Consider the following 22,882-nt stretch of genomic DNA (forward strand, 5'->3'; position numbering starts at 1 on the left):
AAAAATAAAAAAAAATAATAATGGCAAGGTCTGACTTATGGCTCTGATATTACAAGCCTGAGTTTTGTGTACTTAGATATATTGTAAAGTTAAGTTACAAAGAGCTTGTCAAATCAAATTAACATAACCCTATTGAACAAAGAACCCGTGACAAAGCAGTTTTGAAACTTTTAAACTGATTGACTAGGGTCTGCCCTATTGCGTATCAAGTATCAACCAACCTTGGTGCTGATATAATGCTACGTACTTCGGCTTTGTTAGTTTGAATAGCCAATTTTTATCCAAGGTTCATTATAAATATTGACCTAATGTTTATGTTATTTGGATGAATGTCAGGGTATTTTTTACCTGAGGACCTCGGTGGCGCAGCGGTTAATGCGCACGGTCTGCGATTGTTGATCAACTTTAAGCAACTTTCGCAAAGGCCGGTCATAGCATGGGTGACCACATAAAAAAAAGGTTTCATCTCGAGCTCCTCCGTGCTTCGGAAGGCACGTTAAGCCGTTGGTCCCAGCTGCATTAGCGGTCGTTAATAACCATCAATCCGCACTGGGCCCGCGTGATGGTTTAAGGCCCGATCTCCCTATCCATCCATAGGGAAGGCCCGTGCCCCAGCAGTGGGGACGTTAATGGGCTGATGATGATGAAAAGACATAAGTCGTAATAAAAACAGCATGTATTCATTGCACTGTTGCCGTATTAAACGTCATTAGGATACGTACGTACGGAGTATATATTCAGAGACATCCAAACCCTGGCCACACATTGGACACTTCATTCAGAACACGTCGTTTTACAGACACTACACATTGACGTTATCGTACACGCGCATCTGTGTGAGTGACGTCTGACGCCCATACGATCGAAGACTAAAGTAAGGCCGAGGGTGAGGTAAACCTAGCTCAGCCGCTGGTGGGGAGCGGAGAGTTGCCGTTCTACACGCAGTATTATTCCTTATTCTATGCCCTGGCTCAACTTAGAAAAGTCCGCTTCTGGAATTGTGTCGTGTACTAGGTTCAAGATAAATTATGAAATTCTGATTACTAAATAAAGACACATCTAAAACTAACGAAAAACATTTTCTTTTTTCTATTAAACTTATTTATGAATTTTAATCAAAAAAACGTAATAAGTCCGACATTTTGTCACGTTTTTCTATGACGTCACAGAGTGCTTTTTCATACAAATTCCATAGTAATTTCGTGTTTTGACGTTTAGTAAAAAGTAACTGATTTGACTAGTTGGAAACTAGCCTATTATCCTCTTCAAAATTATAGATAATCTAATGGGTTGTAGTCTGTCATTTTTCAAAATTATATTATCACTGCAGCCATAATGTGGCGTGTTAATTTGCATCCGTCATCTTTATACTTTTACATACTTGTGGCCGCCATTTGCCATCTACCTAATTAAGTATTTTTGTAACTATTTTCCTTTATTTTGATGCTATAAAGGATTTTTTTTGATTAGAATGTCATTTTAAAAATTGAGTTTTAAAACATAGAACACGTTGAGCTGCTTATCTTCCCGGGCATGTCGTAAAAACCGACAGAGGGATTGTGTCCTCTAACATGATGGACTAATGTTATGGGCGATAGTCTGATCCCTTATCACCATAAGGTTCATCATATCCAGCTTACGACATCGTATCAACAGTGGCTGCAAGTTGTCTTTGATTACTTGTGGCTCTGCCCACCCCATTAGGGATTACAGGCGTGAGTTTATGTATGTTTAAAAAATGAGAACTATTTGAGCGATGGAATAGAAGAAAGAGGGCGGACGGATGGACCAAGTGAGCGCGAAACGCGCGCCATACAAGTATGAGCATATAGCTCATAGTTCAACTTTACTTTCCGTGGAATCTATAATACCTATATGACCTGTAGTCAGTGTCGCCAACTTAGTGGATTTTCCACTAGATCTGGTGGTTTAGACATGTGGTTCGGCGAAAAAATATTAGTTTTAGTGGCTAGTGGTTTTTTTAGTGGATTAGAGTCCTTTCAGTTAGCGGTAAGTGACGAATTTAACCACTAACACAACCGAATATGGTTTATGAGTTACTTGAGCGAAAGAACCAATATAAAGTTTATTTATTAGTAATACATACAATTAGTTTCATATTGAGCAAGATCAAGATGCCTAAGCCACAGTGCACCCAAAAGTTTCGTGATTGTTGGTTACGTGACCCAGTTTTAAAGGATTGGTTGCAAATAGTCGAAAGCACTGGTGGTCCAGTTGCTAAGTGCAAATTATGTGGTATATTATTAAAGAGTCATTATTAATAATAATTAAATAATTTACCCTGTCTCTACCTACGACGCGGCGCTAAAGAGGGGGAGAAAACATCCCACGATCTGACTGCACTGATTCGGCTTTGGGTTATCTAGTGAAATTCTGGTGGTTTGAAAGACCGCTCAGTTTTAGTGGTTTCTGGTGGTTTGCACGGCCGCATTTGGTGGGCTGGTAAAAATAAAGTTGGCAACACTGCCTGTAGTGTTAACATGCGCAACGTGATAAATTTTGTCACGGTCATTTTATCGATGCTGACGACATAATTATGTCGTTTTGTCGATTGGTGCTAATATGTGAACCCAAATAAGTACCTTCTGTCAAAATACGAACAAAATCACGTGGCACGCATGTTAGGGAAAAAAACAAACATATCGATTTTGAAAAAAAAAATTGAATTATGTTGCGAATGTTAGCCCTGCTGGAGTGGTACCGGTTTGTCTTATGGACGATGCACTAGCTCTATCTATCACTAGTTACGGGCGCAACTATAATGTTTACGCAATGTTTATACTTGAATAGCACAGTACGGTCACGAGCATTAATATGTATACACTTTGGTACCATGTCACATTAACTTTTTTGACAAATTGAACTGTAAGTCTCACTAAATGTCAAATATGTTAGTGCGACAGAGTCCTAAAGTGGGTACATTGTATTGCTCATGACTGTACAACAACATAGTATCAACTATCAAGTAATTTATCAGCAGCATTTAACCGTGTCACATCCGACGAGCCATTAACCCACATTCCGCGTGTTAGTAAACAACCTACCATTGTTTAGCTCTCCAAATTAATTGTACGCATAAGATCACGCCTATTTCCCTTTGGGGTAGGCAGAGACCGCGGAATTCCACTTACTTCTTCTATCGTGTGGACTGTGAGGTGGATTACCAACCCCATCAACCCTGGTGTCAGGGTTATTACTGAGCCGCCATAGGCCTGCGGCGTGCGCTGACAAAACCGTTACACATAATATAATATGTAATGTATGATAATGATGGATGCTTTTCTTAAATAGTCCTACATAAAAGCCAAGCCTATTATTAGGGCTGTGTAGTGATTGATCTAGAATTTTTTACTTATTAAATTTAGAGTCTATACCCTAAATTTAATAATTTAAAAAATCGGAAATTCTTGCCGCTGAAACCGAAATCCACGCGGACGAAGTCGCGGGCTGCCGGTAGTATAATTATAAAGTGTTTCCATATAAAAAAATCTTATATATATTTACGTGTTTTTTTTTTATTTGTATGTTTTAATTTCAATACACACTTCCTCTCTTCCCTTCAACGTTGCTGTGCCCTACAGGGTCCATGTTTTAGTTCCTATGCCTATGTAACCCCATTGTACAGTCATGAGCAATATAATGTACCCACTTTAGGACTCTGTCGCACTCATATTTAACATTTAGTGCGACTTACAGTTCAATTTGTCAAAAAAGTTAATGTGACATAGTACCAAAGGGTATAAATATTAATGCTCGTGACCGTACTACATTGAATGCAATAAATAATTGAGTATGTTTTCAACATGATTAGTTGATAATTAATAACTAATAATGATAGTGATTTGACTCGTATTTGAGCAAAACACAGGGCCTCGGAATACATTAGCGAGTATTGTCTGGCCTCCGTCAAGGACAGTCAAACGTACGTTACTCGACTGGGCAAACTGACAATTATAATCAGTCGGACTTTGGACTGTGCCATTGCCACCATAAATTAAACATAACATAACAAAAACAGCCTATATACGTCCCACTGATGGGCATAGGCCTCCCCTCAACAGAGGGTGTATGCAGCATACCCCACCGCGCTGCTTCAGTACAGGTTGGCGGAAGCATTTGGGCTAGTAGCCCAGCACCAACGGTTTAACGTGCCTTCCAAAGCACGGAATAATTTTTGCGGACAACCAGGTGATTCAACCTGCAATATCCAGTCCTAGCCAAACAAATGACAGTTTCACAAAGAGATTTTCGACAGTGTCCCCATCGGGAATCGAACTCGGACCTCCAGATCGTGAGCCTAACGCTCTAACCACTAGACCACGGAGGCTGTTAGTGAAAACAATAAATCATGTAAAAAAAGATGAGCTGATCAAGGTATGTCACTAGCTTATAAACTACTCCGTTATCGTAGACGTATTATTTTTTATTTACGCATTTATACAACTAATTACTTCACGTCATTATTTCATGTAGATATAATATTGTTTTATGATTACCCCGCGACATGGGTTACACATCGAGCGCGACGCGACATATAACGCAGGCTTAGACTACTAGACGCTGTGAATGACGTCTAAAGTAGAATCATTAATAAGCAGTGACAGGATCGGGCGGTCATTTGCCTGAAGTTACGCTGATTGACAAATTTAATATGGATAACACTTCTGTATTAATAAAAACCAGGGAAACTGGGATTGACAAGAACCGATGGCTGAAATTAAGCTTTTTTTGACGTGACTTATTGTAGATTTGCCGCAGATTGCATTAGCTACTTGGCCGGACAAATGGGGAGCATTGAGAGCTCTCACTTGGCACAAAATTTAAGACAACAGGCCTGAGGGTGTCCAGTTCGGCGCGAACCTCGGCTCAGGGCGTCGTCTGAGAGGAAGAATATCTGAACATTCCTACCATACCTACAACATTCTAAAACATCGTAATGTGTTATTCGAACCCTACATTATATATTTTTTTAAAGCGCGCGTTTTAATTGTTTCATAGAATTCTATGAAATTAAGGCAAACAAGCGCCCGAATATCCGATCACTGCTAATATCTTCACGTAGATAAGCGTTGCTGCTTAGTAAACCACGCAGCAGGGGCTCGTATACTATGTATAAAATATGGCGTAAACAATATATAAAATTGCCTACTCGTGATAAAGAGCGCTAGTGCTGATAAATATGTGCCTACACGTATTGTTCGATACAAATTCTAATCAATATGACTTTTATAATATCGTCGTTGCCAATTTAAAATCTGTTATGTGCAACCGGGTCAACAGCTTTACAGAAATTAAACAAAACTTGCGCCTGAACTTTTTTTGTATGACTGTGTATCGAGACTAACGAACAGCAATTCATTTTTATTTATATAGATAATTGATACTGGCCCCGATTCCAGCAGACACCTCCTAATTTTACTTTAAGTTATACCTGTCATTTTCTTATCCGCCGAAAAGGAAAGGGACGGATGATTGACAGCTCTTAATTTTAGGAAGACTGAGTAAATGAATGAATGACCCGGGCGAAACAATAAGGTATCTCGCTGGTATGCAAACCGTTTGACGTGTGCTGTCAACTTAATTCTGTCGGGTTATTGGCCAATGTAAATTTTTTAGACGGTTACTTTAGATTTGTGCTTAAAATTGACGTGTGTTCCATAAATTTTATGTTTGTCGATTACCCGTCCCTTTCCTTTTCGGCGGATAAGAAAATGACAGATATAACTTAAAATAAAATTAGATGGTGTTTACAGGAATTAGCACCATTACGTACATAAAAGTTTCTACTGAATGTGTTAGGAGCAAAATACTATTCTATCCAGAAAAAAAAAGAAATTCGGTGATGGCGATTATTACATAGAAGTAAACATTATTTTTTGCGTTCTCCGTATTAAGTACAGTCGTGAGCAATATCATATACCCACTATAGAACCCTGTCGCACTATCATAATTGACATTTAATGAGACTTACGGTTTAATTTGTAAAAATAGTTAATATGACATGGTTTCAAAGTGTGTAGTAGTATTTATTTGGGACCTAAACAGCTGGCGAGGTCTGGCGCACTAGACACAACTGCCTACCACTTAAGGGATCAGGCGTGACGCTATGTCCAATGGAAGTAAAATCTACAACATTAGCATTAGCATGTTATTGTATATAACCATACCTTACCTTACATACGACATAAAAATGTCTTAACCATTACACAAGAGTTACATAAGCAATCACTACACGACGGTTATGATTGGCTAACATTCTACCAGCGATCCGCTGCAAATCGTTTATGCGTCTGCGCATATCAGCGCTATCAGCCTTGTTTTGAGAGTAGGCTGTCATTTGTTTATGATAAAGACTTTATGGCACCTTTCTAGATGTCTGTTGGAAAGTGTTTTGATGATTTGGTGTATTATACTATTTTGCATTACTATTATACTATTCATCATCACCAGCCCATTAACGTCCCCACTGCTGGGGCACGGGCCTTCCCTATGGATGGATAGGGAGATCGGGCCTTAAACCACCACGCGGGCCCAGTGCGGATTGGTGGTTATTAACGACTGCTAATGCAGCCGGGACCAACGGCTTAACGTGCCTTCCGAAGCACGGAGGAGCTCGAGATGAAAACTATTTTTTTTATGTGGTCACCCATCCTATGACCGGCCTTTGCGAAAGTTGCTTAACTTCAACAATCGCAGACCGAGCGCGTTTACCGCTGCGCCACCGAGCTCCTCTACTACTCATACTGTTATTACTATTATAATACTATTTTGTTGGTCCCGGTTACTACTTACTGATGTAAGCAAGTAATCGTTACGTGAACCATGTCAGGGGCCTTTGGCGGCTCAATCATAACACTGACACCCGGGTTGATTAGGCTGGTATTCCACCTCACAACCCACACGATAAGAAGAATTCCGGCATTCTAACACTAATCAGTACAACGACCTTGTAGTTAATGACAGGGATATTGATATTTTTAATAATAATTTTCCTGCCTTCATTCGTTTTCTTGTTAGAAACATAATGCTCACCTGAAGATTTGGCCGTAGATCCACGAATCGTAGTTGTTACCATGTTGTTGCGGAGCTAAGTATACTTTATTGTAATATCTTTTAATTTGCGTCGTGTTTTCTCACCATAGTATTGTATAACTTGCATACGTTTAGTTGGGCCACAGTCTGAACCTCAAAAAGTGTATTATTTCATAAGATTTGTGTCTGTAACCTGTTACGTGTGTTTATTAAATAAATAAATAATAGTTGATCAAAAATAAATATCATTTTTCTTTTTGAGTTTGGACTTGGTTTCGTTCAAAAGCGGTCAAAAGCGCTTTTTACTTCATCACACGGACAACTTTCGCAAAGGCCGGCCATAGGATGGGTGACCACAAAAAAAAAGTTTTAGTCTCGAGCTCCTCCGTGCTTCGGAAGGCACGTTAAGCCGTTGGTCCCGGCTGCATTAGCAGTCGTTAATAACCATCAATCTGCACTGGGCCCGCGTGATGGTTTAAGGCCCGATCTCCCTATCCATCCATAGGGAAGGCCCGTGCCCCAGCAGTGGGGACGTTAGTGGGCTGATGATGATGATGATGATCTTATTTGAGTAAGTTGCAAAAACGCCCATTAGGTATTATCATTATCGTGGTAATTATCAAAGGGTAATTTAGAACCCTAGCCATGGTAAAACAAAATGCAGATAGGCAAAAGACAGACGGGCAAACAGCCAAGAAAATGGATCGATGGGTTTTGTTTGCTCGGCCAAGGTCGATACGACAAATTGCGCTAACTAGAAAGGCGAAAGCCAATTGTAACCAATTACGAAAGTATGTGAGAAGATAACATGTGTGAGTGGTTGGATAGAGAACAAACGATTTTTAGAAGGTTAGAAAAGACACAATCCCATGCCCCTGCCTACCCTTTCAGGGACATAGGCGTGATTCCACTTTATTTCCTCTATTCCCAGTAGTCTTACCAGTTGAACTACTGGAAAATTCCTTCCCAATAGACATACTGGTAGGACCACTGAGAATTTTGTACCCAGTAGGTTTACCAGTAAAACAAAATTCTCAATAGTCTTACTCGTATATAAGAAAATTCCAATTGATATTAACTCAGAATCTAAATATATAAAAGGAGAAACTGACTGACTGACATATCAACGCACAGCCTAAACGGCTAAACGTAGGCAATTGAAATTTGGAAGGGACGTAGCTTAGGTACCGTAGAGGTGCACTAAGAAAGGAATTACCGGAATTCCCACGGGAACGGGAATTAGCGGCAAAAACCCTTCCACGCGGACGAAGTCGCGGGCAAAAGCTAGTCATGTTATAATAATAATAAGTTTTTTTATTTCCAAAAATAACACAAATGAAAAGTTACAATAGCAGTTGATCGTACAGAGTTTTGATACAGATAGTGATTCTATGTCCCCCAAACTAGGAAAGCCTGTATTTTGGGGGGTCAGCGAGTCCGGAAAGTTCTAGTGCTAAGGTACAGACCAAGGCTTATTCTAATAATTATAAAACATATCAGGGTGCAGGGTGCGTGGCAGCGGCAACAGCCTCCTAAAAATTGTAGCGGCCTGCGCCCAGGGTTCATTTTTTGAGCACTGGACAAAGGCTCATATATTGCCAAAACCCAGCTCTTATTTATAAGTATACAGGGTGTTAGTGACATCGTAACGAATACTCAGAGGGATGATTCAGACCATGATTCTGAGTTAATATCAAGTGGAATTTTCCGTCGCAAAATTCATGTTATTTTTTTAGTTTTTTTAAATTATTTTCAATTCTATACTTTTGCGATGGAAAATTCCACTTGATATTAACTCAGAATCATGGTCTGAATCATCCCTCTCAGTATTCGTTACGATGTCACTTACACCCCATGCAAGTACATAATATGTACTTACTATATTACTTATTTATTTATTACTTATTTATTACTTACTTATTTACTTACTATATTACTTACTTATGGCTACTATATTATAGTAGCCATACAAGTAGGTATGGGTGTTAGTGACACTGTAACAAATACTGAAGGGGATGATTCAGACCATGATTCTGAGTCGATATCAAGTGGAATTTCCCGTCGGAGAAGTCATGAAAATTTTAGAGCTTATTTAAATTATTTTCCGTTCCATACTTTTGCGACGGAAAATTCCACTTGATATAAACTCAGAATCATGGCCTGAATCATCCCTCAAAGTTTTCGTTACGATGTCACTAACACCCTGTATTGTTAAGATAACATTAGCTATTAAGTTGCCTTTCATACTAACCCCTATGGATGTGTTAATGTCTGAAATAAATATATTTGAATTTGAATAGCAGCATATGGAGTAAGTAAGTTCTGAATCATCCTTCAAAATCACGATGTCACTAACAAGTAACACCCTGTATTATTTTTGAGGAACGTAGCCAGGATATTTCCTCATTATTTACTGACAGTAATGTCGTAATATACCCAGTCTTGTGTCATAGTACATTGGTCTGTGTTCTCATGGACCAATAGGCGTGTGCCCTTATAAATTGACGTTCAAGGATGCCAGGCGCACGTGTCTGAGAACCAAATGTGAGCCGGAAGTAGGCTGCATTTACGACGTACGACTTGCGGGGTAGACGTTGAAATAATGTGTACATACTTTAGGAGGAGCTCCGTGGCGCAGCGGTAAACGCGCTCGGTCTGCGATTGTTAAATTTAAGCAACTTTCGCAAAGGCCGGTCATAGGATGGGTGACCACAAAAAAAAAGTTTTCATCTTGAGCTCCTCCGTGCTTCGGAAGGCACGTTAAGCCGTTGCTCCCGGCTGCATTAGCAGTCGTTAATAACCATCAATCCGCACTGGACCCGCGTGATGGTTTAAGGCCCGATCTCCCTATCCCTCCGTACGGAAGGCCCGTGCCCCAGCAGTGGGGACGTTAATGGGCTGATGATGATGATGCTGATGACATACTTTAGTCAAATTCTTGTAAGTACTTACATAATATAGGTAGAAATGACGCACCTAGACGATAGAATTCGCTTCGTCTAATAACATTGCACTTACGTTTTAAGTTATTTTCCACACCCGATGAAGCGTCAAATCTTTGAAACAACATACATACATAAACTCACGCCTATTTCCCACCGGGGTAAGCAGAGACTATAGAATACCACTTGCTTCGATCCTGACACACTTCTCAAAAACAAACTTACTTATTTATTTGGCAAAGATATAAAAGGGATCTAGCTAGAGCCCTACCAGAATCCCCGGCCTCCAACCAGTACTGATACCGCTGCTGCCCGGCATCAGGGGTGCGCTTTTGAAGTAGCGGCGCCTAGGTACATCACCGATAGAGAAATTGGTCGGTGTACTGCTGAACGGAAGGCGATTAGGGCAACCACCGTCCTACACGCCCTATCTATGGAGTAATGGCGATTACGCCTAGTGTTGTAAAAATGAGCGCTGAGTCGACGCTTTGGAGCGTTTTAGACTCGAGCGTAAACCGCTTGAGTGTTTAAGGCTTGCGAGCGTTGACGGCTCAGACTTCGACCCTCGAGTCACGCGCTCAAGCGTCTGAGCGTTGTATTAATATTTTAATATTTCATTCATTTAATTCATTCGTAATAAAAAAATATATCTAAAACCATTTTATTTCGCGTATAATATAATACCTTTTTTTAACAATTCTTATTAATTACTATTCAATCTAGACGCTCACGCTCAAGCTTGAGCCGAGCGCTGAGTCCGGCGCTCGGAATAGACTTTTTCACTTAAACGCTCAAGCCACTGCTCAAGCGTCAAGCGCCTCAGTCGAGTCCCGACTTGAGCATTAGCAATCTGCTCGAGCGTCGACTCCAGCGTTTAAGCGCTGACTCGAGCTGTTTTACAACACTAATTACGCCACCGACAAGAGCGCAGCTCTTAAATAAAGAGAGAGAGAGACAAAGGGGATAGATTCCTATGATACGAATTTAATGAGAGACTCTCCAGGCTCCTTTTCCCAAAAATAATACAGATGGCGCTGTCCAGACTCAACGTGGTAATTACCTATTTTCTCATTGCTCGGGTACAAAATGAATAAAAAAAATAGAAGCAATATATTATGCAGTAGGTAGATATAAAATGGTAGGTAGGTACATGTAAATGCGCATGCGCCACACATATTGCGCTTGACAAATATGATCTGTTAATCGTGTACCTATCTCCACGTGCCGACTAATAAACGTATACGCAAGTAAATAAACAGCCATACTATAGTGGCTATGATAGGAATTTTATCGACAAAATGGCGACTGCCCGAGGTGCACCGCAGGAGAGTAATTTCGCAAATCAAATCACACTTTTGATGACGAGGAACCTATAATAATATATAATTATAGCATCGCGCTTGTTTCCCCTAAGGGGTAGGCGGAGGTGTATAGTATTATTATACTCCTCGCCAGCTGAGTTCAGGGGGGTTAAAATGGCCACATCGAAGCAATTCATCTAAGAAAGCAATATTGCTATTTGACATTTGTTTGCATTGCGCACTTACTTTTTTATATGCGCAGATGTCAAGTTGCAATATTGCTTTCTTAGATGAATTGCTTCAATGTGGCCTTTTTAACCCCCCCAGATCTCTACGACATAAAAATGGTTACGTTTATTGACTAATATTGTTAACTGACGCATGTTGAAAAACATATATAGGTCGATACTTTATAATTGTACGTAAACAGACAGTTACATTAACTAACCTTTGGATTTTTCCTATGCGTATGATATTTTCAACAAACAATTTTATACATATTGAAGTCATACAAAAAGAAAGATAAGGACGCACTTTGTATCACTCATATTCATGATGATGAAATTAAGTTAAAAGATACATTATTTTTATTACGAAATAATGTGTTGATTGTATGGCCCGGTTCCATTGCCTATCCTTTAAAAACAATTAATAAAATCATTGGCGCGAAATAAAATATCACCATCGATATAAAAAAATGTAATGTAATTGCATTATGTCTGCAATTACATACGAGAACCGTCTGGGGCAGATAAAATTAATCAAAACAAAGGAATCCCTGACGCTAATCTTATCGCCTCATTCACCTTCGCATCAAAGCACTTAAATCGACATAAAATTTAAAAAACATAAACAACTTACACTATAACATTATTCCGTGAAGCCAGATACATTCCTCCGGACACAACGGATATTGTGCCAAAAAAAACGCGCCAAAATCCAATATTATTTCGAGACCATCAGTCTCACACTATAAATCTGCTTATTTACACAAAAATATCACAATTTTTTACATTATCACACACTTCTTATATTTAATCCAAAATAAACTACACTTTATTTATTTTCTTCACAAACAACGACACATAAACAACCTTGCAACTTTTTTTTCTAACACATCGTTTTTCAAACGAATATAAAATTCAACACGTCACTAATCAGGCGCGTAACGCCGTGTTCTCAATTCAAAATGTAAAAGTAAATAAATATCACTGGCAGAATGTATGATAGCGCGTGTTCTCTTACGTCCGCAAACTTGTAATGGCATAGATAAAATATATTTTTAAAATGTAAATAAATAGATGTACGTATGCGGTCCGAATTACACTCGCGAGCTTCAAATAGTTTGAAAATAAAGCTATAATGGTCGGATCGCGCGGTCCGTATCGTCCCCGCGGTCTCTATCGAATGAACTGGTTACTGGTTTATGTATTTATTCACGCGGGAAGACTTCACTCCTTTGTTCGATTATTTTTAGAACGTTGACTTTTGACATCGCCTACTGTATATTATATGCTTGTTTTTCTTAACTTACCATTTATTTTATCATATTTTATCGCATTTTATGATAATAGCTATACTAACTAACAAACCGTACCTTGTTTTGTTAGTACCTTACCTATTACCTACTTAAATTGCTTAAATGACCTAATATCAATTTCAATTTTAGTCAGTTTTAAGAAGCATTTCGGGATTCTTAGTAGAGCTTGCTCTTCCCTAAACCCGTTCAGTATCTAGCAAGGACCTATTACCTATCTATTACCTAGTATCTATTATTGGATTAAATAGGTAAGTACATAACTTTACTTATTTTAATTATAAAATAGGTTTCCATTTAACCACCATCGCACCTGATGGTAAGCGAAGATGTGGTCTAAGGTGCTTCGTAAATGCCTATTCTATCCAGTTTTGAAATTGTATATGACTAGGATTGTTTGCAGTTTGCATACTTAGTTTCAATATGCAGTCACCGTCATATCGATATAACTAATCGATTTACTATGAACTTGACCTTTCAATGCCCACCTATTGTTTTCATATGTGCGAATTCCATTGAAAATTTACTTTTGACTTATTATAGACCTACAAGGAATATTTTTGTTCGCTTTTAACCGCATCCAAAACGAAAGAGACAAACTTATTCACCCCTGGGGGTGCAAAAAGGACTCAGAGAGGGACGTAGTTTCGTTATGGGCACCATGCCAAAACATCCCACGCATATTGGCGAACCCTTCACAACGATATCCCAGCCCGGACACTTCATACAAAAATCACATTTTTACCGTGTGCTCCTTAACCCGTCTTCTCTTCTATCGTGTGGGTCGTGAGGTGATTACCAACCCCAACAACCCTGGTGTCAGGGTTATTTATTATTGAGTCGCCATAGGCCCCCGACATGACTCATGTAACGACTACTTACTTCAGTAAGTAGTAACCGGGACCAACGGCCCGGCAACGTGCCTTCCGAAGAATGGGTCATCTTACTTTTAGACAATCAGGTGACTGTAATGTCCTAACCAAACTAGGGATCACAAAATGTTTATGTGATTTGTCCCAACGGGGATCGAACCCGGGGCCTCCGGAGCGTGAGCACATCGCTCAACCACAGAGGCCGTCGAACCCGTAAGTGTAAGCGAGACACAGTCCATGCGCTCTCCCTCTTACTCCTTACCGGCTTGCGACTTAAAGACTAAAGACCCAGAGGGGATGAGGTCGGCGCCAGATATGAACGATCACGGGGCGGGGGTGGAAATAGACTGTAAGTGTTGTAGATTTTGTTACAAATAGTTTTTAAGATTTTCATAGATTTTTTTTTTGATTAATTTTGTTTAATGTTAAGTACTTGAGGAGCTCGGTGGCGCAGCGGTAAACGCGCTCGGTCTGCAATTGTTGAAGTTAAGCAACTTTCGCAAAGGCCGGTCATAGGATGGGTGACCACAAAAAAAAAGTTTTCATCTCGAGCTCCTCCGTGCTTCGGAAGGCACGTTAAGACGTTAGTCTCGGCAGCATTAGCAGTCGTTAATAACCATCAATCCGCACTGGGCCCGCGTGATGGTTTAAGGCCCGATCTCCCTATCCATCCATAGGGAAGGCCCGTGCCCCAGTAGTGGGGACGTTAATGGGCTGATGATGATGATGATGTTAAGTACTTATTTTTTTTGTGTTTGCATATACCCTCCCGAATCCATATGTGGTACTATAATATGTATAACAACTGTTTACCATAATATGGTGTGCAACAAATACTTTGACTTTGTCATCAACCCTGGGCGACAGGTTAGATCATGGGTGGCCACTGCAATTTTATCTAATTCTCTATGGAGATAGGCTGTCCTGGTTTTTTTTACTGAGGCGACTGCCTGCCTGACCTTCCAACCCGCAAGGGAAAAGCCAACCCAATACAGATTAGGTCACATACCTCGAGAATATATATGGGTTTGCTCGCGATGTTTTCCTTCATCGCTGAGCACGCGGTAATCGTGATGATCCGAACATGAATTCGAAAGCAATTCGAAAATCGGTGGTTTAGGCCCGTGCTGGGTTCGAACCTGCGACTTCACAGTGAGAGTCAAGTTCTTTCAACTGGGCTACCACGGTTGATTTGAGCTGAAGAAGATATTTTTATGTGTTCCTCTAGTTATTAAATAACTTGTAATGTATGTATTATTGATTTAAAAGATGTGTTGCTGTTGCAGTTTCTTGTCATTTCTTCTCCTCAGCCATAACACCTTGTGAAATGACGTCGATTCAAAAATGTTAAATTGACCTTCAACAAGTGTATCTATGATAACTGAGTTGAATAAATTATTCTGCAACAGCCTCTGTGGTCTAGTGGCTAGAGCGTTGGGCTCACGATCTTGAGGTCCGGATTCGATTCCTGATGGGGACATTGTCGAAATCACTTTGTGAGACTGTCCTTTGTTTGGTAAGGACATTGCAGGCTTGAATCACCTGATTGTTCGAAAAAGATGATTCCGTGCTTCGGAAGGAACGCTAAGCCGTTGGTCCCGGGCTACTCGTCCAAACACCTCCACCAACCCGCAGTGGAGCAGCGTGTTGGAGTATCCCCCGTACCCCCTCCGATTGATGGTGGGGAGGCCTGTGCCCAGCAGTGGGACATGTATAGGCTGTTTATGTTTATGTGTAAATGATTCTGATTTAGAATTATTTTTATAGCTACAACAAAAAATCTCCAGTGTTGCCGTTGCTGGCTGTCTAAATGCAACCCGACCTTTGCATCATCCGTATCACTCCGCGTGCATTAAGTGCATTTAAACAGTGCAACAGACAAAACTGACCTTACAATGCAATGACTCATACGCATTCTACTTATAACCAAGTGGTAATAGGAGGAAAGAGTTCCAACGATAACCTTTGATAACTCGCTGAAGCCGCGAACATTCCATTTCAAAAGAACGTAATTAAAACTTGACTAAACATAATTAATTTGGAGAATTTTCTGCCTTTTATTTCATAAGAGTAATTTTAATATATCTTTATTTTCTAAAAGCCAAATTACATAAGACACACATAGAATGGTAACAGGTTTCTTGACAATCTAGTCAAATAAGATACTTTTTGCATTTTCTGGGTGCTTCTCCAAAAAGATTATATGACCAAAGACTAGGCTGTATGGGCTAAGTTCCCTTTGCCTGCCCGAATGGGCAAATCAGAAAAAAATACTTGTTGGGGAATGTCAAAAACTCAAAACGAAAGTTTTCTTTGGAGTTTGTATGGAAATACTGTCCTGTGACGTCATCAACAAAAGCGGTCAAAGGTCGTACTCATTGTTACTTAATTCATAAAATTAAAATAAGTCAAGAAGCAAAATGAGATTGAATGGACCATCTTAAACTGGCTTCTATTTCTAGATTAGCATTTTGTAACTTACTAGCGACCCGCCCCGGCTTCGCTCGGGTGCAATGCTGAGGAAAAAATTAAATTATTTACGACATCACATTAAAAACCTCAAAAATAACAGTATTTCTCCACTATTTAATGGATGTTATTATACATTATAAAACTTCCTCTTGAATCACTCTATCTATTAAAAAAACGCATCAAAATCCGTTGCGTAGTTTTAAAGATTTAAGCGTACATAGGGATATAGAGACAGAAAAAGCGACTTTGTTTTATACTATGTAGTGATCTGTTACTCAGTCAAACACGCTACTCCCCATCCCCGCACCAACTTGTATTGGGCTCGAGCTGGATTTACCTCACCCCTTGTAAGGATTAAGACTGAGAACTAAAGGGAAAAGCGCGTGGATTATCCGTCTCGCTCGCACTTACGCGTTATGAATTAAATTTTGTGTAGCGTCCAGGCTGCGGCACGAGTCTTTGTACGAGATCGCGTCCAAAATGCGACCGCCTTAAGTACGACCAAGTGTAACTCAGTGTTGCCAATATTCAGCAGACGAGAATGCCAAGAGTGCAGCGCGTGTTGGAAATAGCTTTCACCTTGGAATGAAATTATCAAATGACCAGTGATCTTTGGGACGCCCACGCTAACCTGTTCACCTGGACCTGAATATTATTTTATACTAAACCAGCTGTTACCCGTGACGTCGTACGCGTGAAATCCTGGTATTCTTCTATCGTGTGGGTTGTGAGGCGGATGACCAACCTCAGCAACCCTGGTGTCAGGGTAATTATTGAGCCGCCAGAGGCCCTTGACATGGCTTTTATATCGATTACTCACTTACTTCAGTAAGTAGTAACCGGGACCAACCGTTTAGTTAAACGGTTGCTTTCCGAAGCACATCTTACTTTCGGACAGTCAGATGATCAGCCTGAAATGTCCAATATATACGTATTATGGATAGTACAAAATTCAACTATTTAACGATAGAGTAAATCTGATTAAAAATATAATATTTTTATTAAAATAATTTTTCTACGGATATTTTTGCTATCTATTGTCACGTAAACGTAATTTGAACTCAAAAAATGAATATATAATTATTTTTTTATTATACACTTTTTTTACTATGTCCCGCTTTCGACGAAAGAATCCCGCTTTTTTCACTCAAAATGTTCCAAAATCCCAACTTGGCAAAAAAAAACTGGCAACGCTGTTCACTACATTCATTTTTTCCTCTTTCATCTATAAACATATTTAAATACATCCATCTGACCTATAGTCACGGACTGATGAACTGCATTGTCACCACAATTGATTTGAGTCACAATACAAGAATAGGGTTGTGCAACCAGAAACGTCACAATATAGGACTTAAAATGCTCCTAAATAACAGCAACATCGTAAATCTCAAATAGGTATAAATAAATATATCCCAATTCAAGTAGTCAGAGGTACATCCATCGCAAAATGGACTAAGTAGGCCCACACCTCATCGAGCTTTCTGTTAGACCAACGTGAGCCGGTGAGCCGTATAATGCTTCTAATACTAAATCATAATCATCAGCCCATTAACGTCCCCACTGCTGGGGCACGGGCCTTCGCTATGGATGGATAGGGAGATCGGGCCTTAAACCATCACGCGGGCCCAGTGCTGATTGATGGTTATTAACGACTGCTAATGCAGCCGGGACCAACGGCTTAACGTGCCTTCCGAAGCACGGAGGAGCTCGAGATGAAAACTTTTTATTTTTTGTGGTCACCCATCCTATGACCGACCTCTGCGAAAGTTGATTTACTTCAACAATCGCAGACAGAGCGCGTTAACCGCTGCGCCACCGAGCTCCTCAATACTAAATAAAATTAAAGAATTAAAATAGTAAAGTGTAGTGATTAAAGCGATCTGAAGGTACATTGTCACAATCGCTTTGTTAGATGGTCTTGTGTAGGTCTTGGTTTGGCTAGGATAAAGCAAAGTGATTCCACGCTTCGGAAGGCACGTTAATCTTTTGGTGCCGGGCTTTTAACCCAAACGCCTCCGCCATCCTGCATTGGACCAACGTGGTGGAGTAAGTTCTGTACCCCCCGCGAAACTGTGTGTGTGACGTCTGACGCCATACGATTGAAGACTAAAGTAAGACCGAGGGGGATGAGGTAAACCTAGCGACTAGTGGGGAGCGGAGTACTGCCGTTCTATACGTAGTATTATTCGTTACTCTATGACCATGTCACCAATATTCATAACAATTGATCACGAGACCACAGTGCACTAGCACCGAACACACTCGTTCAATTGTTTATTACACGGTGCACGGCTGAGGGAAGCCTCCGTCAAGCACAGCCGTGATTATAAACACTTCAATGTTTCTACTTTCGCATACTTTTGTCGGCAATAACGTCCTACATAAACGTAAACTCACAACAGTCCACGTAAGGTATTTTAGCTGGTAATTTAATACAATAACGGTACTGATTCCAATACACACCATACATCAAACATACATAAACAGCCTATATACGTCCCACTGCTGGGCACAGGCCTCCCTTCAATCAACCGGAGAGGGTATGGAGCATACTCCACCACGCTGCTCCAATGCGGTTTGGTGGAGGTGTTCTTACGGCTAAAAGCCGGGACCAACGGCTTAACGTGCCCTCCGAAGCACGAAATCATCTTATCTTTTCGGACAATCAGGTGATTCAAGCCTGAAAAGTCATTACCAAACAAAGGACAGTCTCACAAAGTGATTTCGACAATGTCCCCATCGGGAATCGAACCCGATGCTCCAGATCGTGAGCCTAACGCTCTAACTGACAGCACACGTCAAACGTGTTGCATATCAGCGAGATGCCTATTTTATTTTTTTCTATCGCGTGAGGTGGAGTAACAACCTTATCAACCCTGGTGTCAGGGTTACTATCGAGCCGCCAACGGCCCCTGACACGTCATGTAAATAACTACCTTAACTTGCCCAAGACCAGCTGAATACCGAGGCCGTCGCCAAGCCGCAGCTCAAGGGCTGCCCGGGGGCGGCGACTCTCTCTGGTTAGTACTATAGAGCGTGTAATGTTGTGAGTAAGGATTTCACGTGTACTTTCTTCTTCCATCGTGTGGGTTATGAGGCGGATCACCAACCTCATCAAGGGTTATTATTGAGCCGCCAAAGGCCCCTGACTTGACTCATGTAACGACTACTTACTTCCATCAGTGAGTAATAACCGGAACCAATGGCTTAACTTGCCTTCCAAAGCATCAATCATCTTACCTTCAAACAATCCCGTGATCTCCCTGTAATGTCCTAATTAAACCGGGACTCACAGAGTGATTTTTGAATTTGTCTCCACTGGGAATCGAACCTGGAACTTCCAGAAGAGGCCAACGCTCTAGCCACTAGACCACGGAGACCGTCAGTTATCTTCAGATAAGGTAAGAGGAGATCTCCCTATCCATCCACAGGGAAGGCCCGTGCCCCAGCAGTGGGGACGTTAATGGGCTGGTGATGATGAAGGTAAGAGGAACCCGTGAAAACGGGATAACGCTAGGGAGATGATGGCGTCTTAGGCAGTTTATGTTTCAATAGACAGGGACGTCGGGGAAGGGGGGGTTACACCTTCCATCCCGTTCGCAACATACCGTGAAGGCCACAGGTAGGTCAAGGTCCATCCCGCGACACCAGAGGCATAAATCCTTGGCCTGATTAAGTTGGGAGATCATTATAAGGATATTAGCTTTTCCCTCCGAGTTCGCTCGCGTTTAATTCTGTGTAACACGGTTCCGCTGTTCTAAAGTACCAATTTTTAGTTTCCCACCTTGAAAAATGCGAAAAGTCTTATATAAAATTTCACCCCCTCTTTGAAGGGGTTGCGGGCGGATTTCCCAAAACAAAAGTATTCGGATACTTAGGGTGGCTTGCGTAAGGGTCTTTAAACATGTTTAGTGGGCCACTAAACATGTTTAAAGATCCTTACGCAAGCCACCCTTAGTCCGCATACCAATTTTTAGCTTTCTATTTTGAAAATTGCGTAATGCCCCATACAAACTTCCACCCCCTATTTTAGGGAAGTGGGGGGTTATAAAGAGACAAAAAGCCAAGTAAATGAAATATAAAATAAAATAAATATATGTAAATAAAAGAGACAACAAAAAAGCCAAAAAGCAAATGTTGCCAATGACATTCTCCATCCCTTTAACTGTCTTCCCTTAAAAATCACGTCAATTCATCGCTACGTTTTACGGTGAAAGACGGACAAACAAACAGACACACACATACACTTTCCCATTTATAATATTTTTATTTTTTTTTATTGTTAAATTGGTAAGTACAATTTTATTTCTTACAATATTAACCCGCCAAACTAATGCATATTATTAGTGCATACTAATGCATATTTTGTCCAAGGATGTATGTTGAACCTTGTAAAGTTTCTCATGTTGATTACTTCTTACACATATATAAACTCACACCTATGTCCCACCGGGGTAAGCAGAAACTACGAAATTCCATTTGCTTCGATCCTGACACATTTCTCTTGCTTCCTCCACATTCATCAATCGTTTCATACACGCACTCCGGTTCAGAGTAGATCGTACTGAACCTTTTCTAAGGACAACGCCAATTAATTAATTAATTTGCTTCTCTGTTAGTTTAAATTCGACTTTACAAGTTTGAGTTCATGTTTGGGTTCATGGGTCATGATATCACTTGGTTTTCAGGATTAGTTCCTGGTTAATGGCAATAGGCTCGCTCCCCTATTACATGGGTCTTAAACATACAATACACCTCTGCCTACCCCTTCGGAGGTACAGGCGTGGTGCTATGTTATGTACAAGTATGTTGTAGTATGTTGTAGTTTAAATAGCTCCTCCAGTTGAGTGGTGTCGAAGGGAACGGAGCGAGCGTATAGAGAATCGAATTACGAACTGCTGTTGTCATAGCAACGCATGGCTTGTGTTTTCCTATCTACTTGCATACACGTCTAAAAACTTAGCGTAGTAAATTAACCTTGATGTACATGTACTAAAAAAAAGATGAAAAGAAAAGAAAAAAAGATGATTCTGTGCTTCAGAGGGCACGTTAAGCCGTTGGTCCCGGCTATTAGCCGTAAAACACCTCCACCAACCCGCAGTGGGGCAGCGTGGTGGAGTATGCTCCATACCCCTTCCGGTTGATTGAAGGGAGGCTTGTGCTCAGCAGTGGGACGTATATAGGCTATTTATGTATGTATGTTATGTACATGTACCCGTAAATGGCTGAAAAGTCATCAGATCTCTATATATAATTAGAGTTAATTAGTATAATGCATAAATGTGGCAGTAAATAAATAAATAAATAAAAGTCAAGGCCTAAAGCATAGAATAAATACGTATAGAACGGTAACTCTACGCCCCGCACCAATTCGTACCGACCGCCGACCTCACCCCTTCTAGGTCTTACTTTAGTCTAATTGGCCGTAAGCCGCTAATGAGTAAAAAGAAGCGCGCACTGGCAGTCTCGCTCGCACTTACGCGATAAGACGACACGCAGTAAAAAAATAATTATGGAGTTCTCAGGATGTGCGTAAAGTTTGAAGATATCTCTGAAGCATTGCAAATGATTATTTAGTTACTAGCTATTACAAAGTTTAATTATAAAGTTAGTGATTATTTAGAAGATATGAATGCATGGGATTACCTGTCTGAGAACTGATATCAGGCAGCTAAATTACTCAATTGTATTACAATATTTTTATGTTTATTTTTTTTTTAAAAAGAACGTCTAGGGCCCTGTGCCGAGGTTTTTCTTACAGCTTCTTTTCCCCGGCTATTGACGATTCAAAGTGTAACTATGTTACCTATTGAATAAAGATATTTTTGAATTTGAATTTGACCCGCGGCTTCCCTCAAAGGTTAAATTCGGAGTAAGACGTTCCCTTTTCCTGATTTAGAACACAGAAGAGAACTCGAAAATTGCGTAATGCTCCATACAAACTTCCACCCCCCGTTTTAGGGAAGAGGGGGGCTAGAAAGAGACAAAAAGTATCCTATGTCACTCTTGATCTTTTCAACTATCTCCACTTAAAAAATGACGTCACTTTGTCGCTCCGTTTTGCCTTCAAAGACGGAAAAACAAACAGACAGACACTTTCCCAATGTATATAATGTTAGTATGAAATTCATCTTTAATATTAAAACTCCTTTAAACTGGTTTCCATAGACTATAAAAGAGAATCAAAAGAGTACATAAGTAATACGAAACAAGTAGAAACATTCGTTAGAATATACAGACAAAAAAAACAACCTATCCATGAAGAGTAAGAGTTGGCAAACAAAAACTTGTCTCATAATCATACAGTTCAAAATACAAAAAATTCCTCAAAAAGTTCTGGTCCTTCAACTTTAGACAAGACATCAAGTAACATAAGTTTTGTACCTAATTGTTGACCATTCCTACAAAATCATATGAACCATGCGGAATGCCTAATGGGGTGGGGTGGGGTATGATAAATGATACTAAGTCCTAAAATGGATTAAGATAAACTGTATGGTAACTTCACTTCACTTTTTAATATTTATGGCTGCATATTATGATGCTTCTGCCAATGTCAAGCTGAAGAAAAAACAGTAAAATAAAAGTATATTTAAATTGTACTGAAGACTGTTTGGTAACACAGTAGACAGTAGTTTTAGGCGGACGAGACGTTCGTTATTTAAAATATTGACGATTCAAAGGGTAACTATGTTACATACT

The 22,882-nt window shown here is 40.2% G+C and overlaps 2 protein-coding genes across 4 annotated transcripts in view; one reads left to right on the top strand and one right to left on the bottom strand.

The window, feature by feature from the left end:
- LOC126376708 (uncharacterized) overlaps positions 1 to 22,882 on the top strand; it is a 251,230-nt gene that overhangs the window by 150,505 nt on the left and 77,843 nt on the right. Inside the window, exon 6 of one of the 2 annotated variants that reach the window (XR_007567739.1) lies at positions 5,557 to 5,629. The exons of the other annotated variant lie outside the window; for it this stretch is intronic. The gene's annotated coding sequence lies outside the window, so the exon portion shown is untranslated. Of the gene's footprint in view, positions 1 to 5,556; positions 5,630 to 22,882 lie in introns of those variants that run through there. 2 annotated transcript variants of the gene reach the window in all.
- Positions 1 to 22,882, bottom strand: part of LOC126376539 (uncharacterized) — a 68,609-nt gene that overhangs the window by 43,824 nt on the left and 1,903 nt on the right. The window contains exon 1 of one of the 2 annotated variants that reach the window (XM_050024003.1): positions 12,158 to 12,706. The exons of the other annotated variant lie outside the window; for it this stretch is intronic. The gene's annotated coding sequence lies outside the window, so the exon portion shown is untranslated. Of the gene's footprint in view, positions 1 to 12,157; positions 12,707 to 22,882 lie in introns of those variants that run through there. 2 annotated transcript variants of the gene reach the window in all.

Source organism: Pectinophora gossypiella, chromosome 21, assembly GCF_024362695.1.
Source record: "Pectinophora gossypiella chromosome 21, ilPecGoss1.1, whole genome shotgun sequence".
NCBI classification, from domain to species: Eukaryota; Metazoa; Arthropoda; class Insecta; order Lepidoptera; family Gelechiidae; genus Pectinophora; species Pectinophora gossypiella.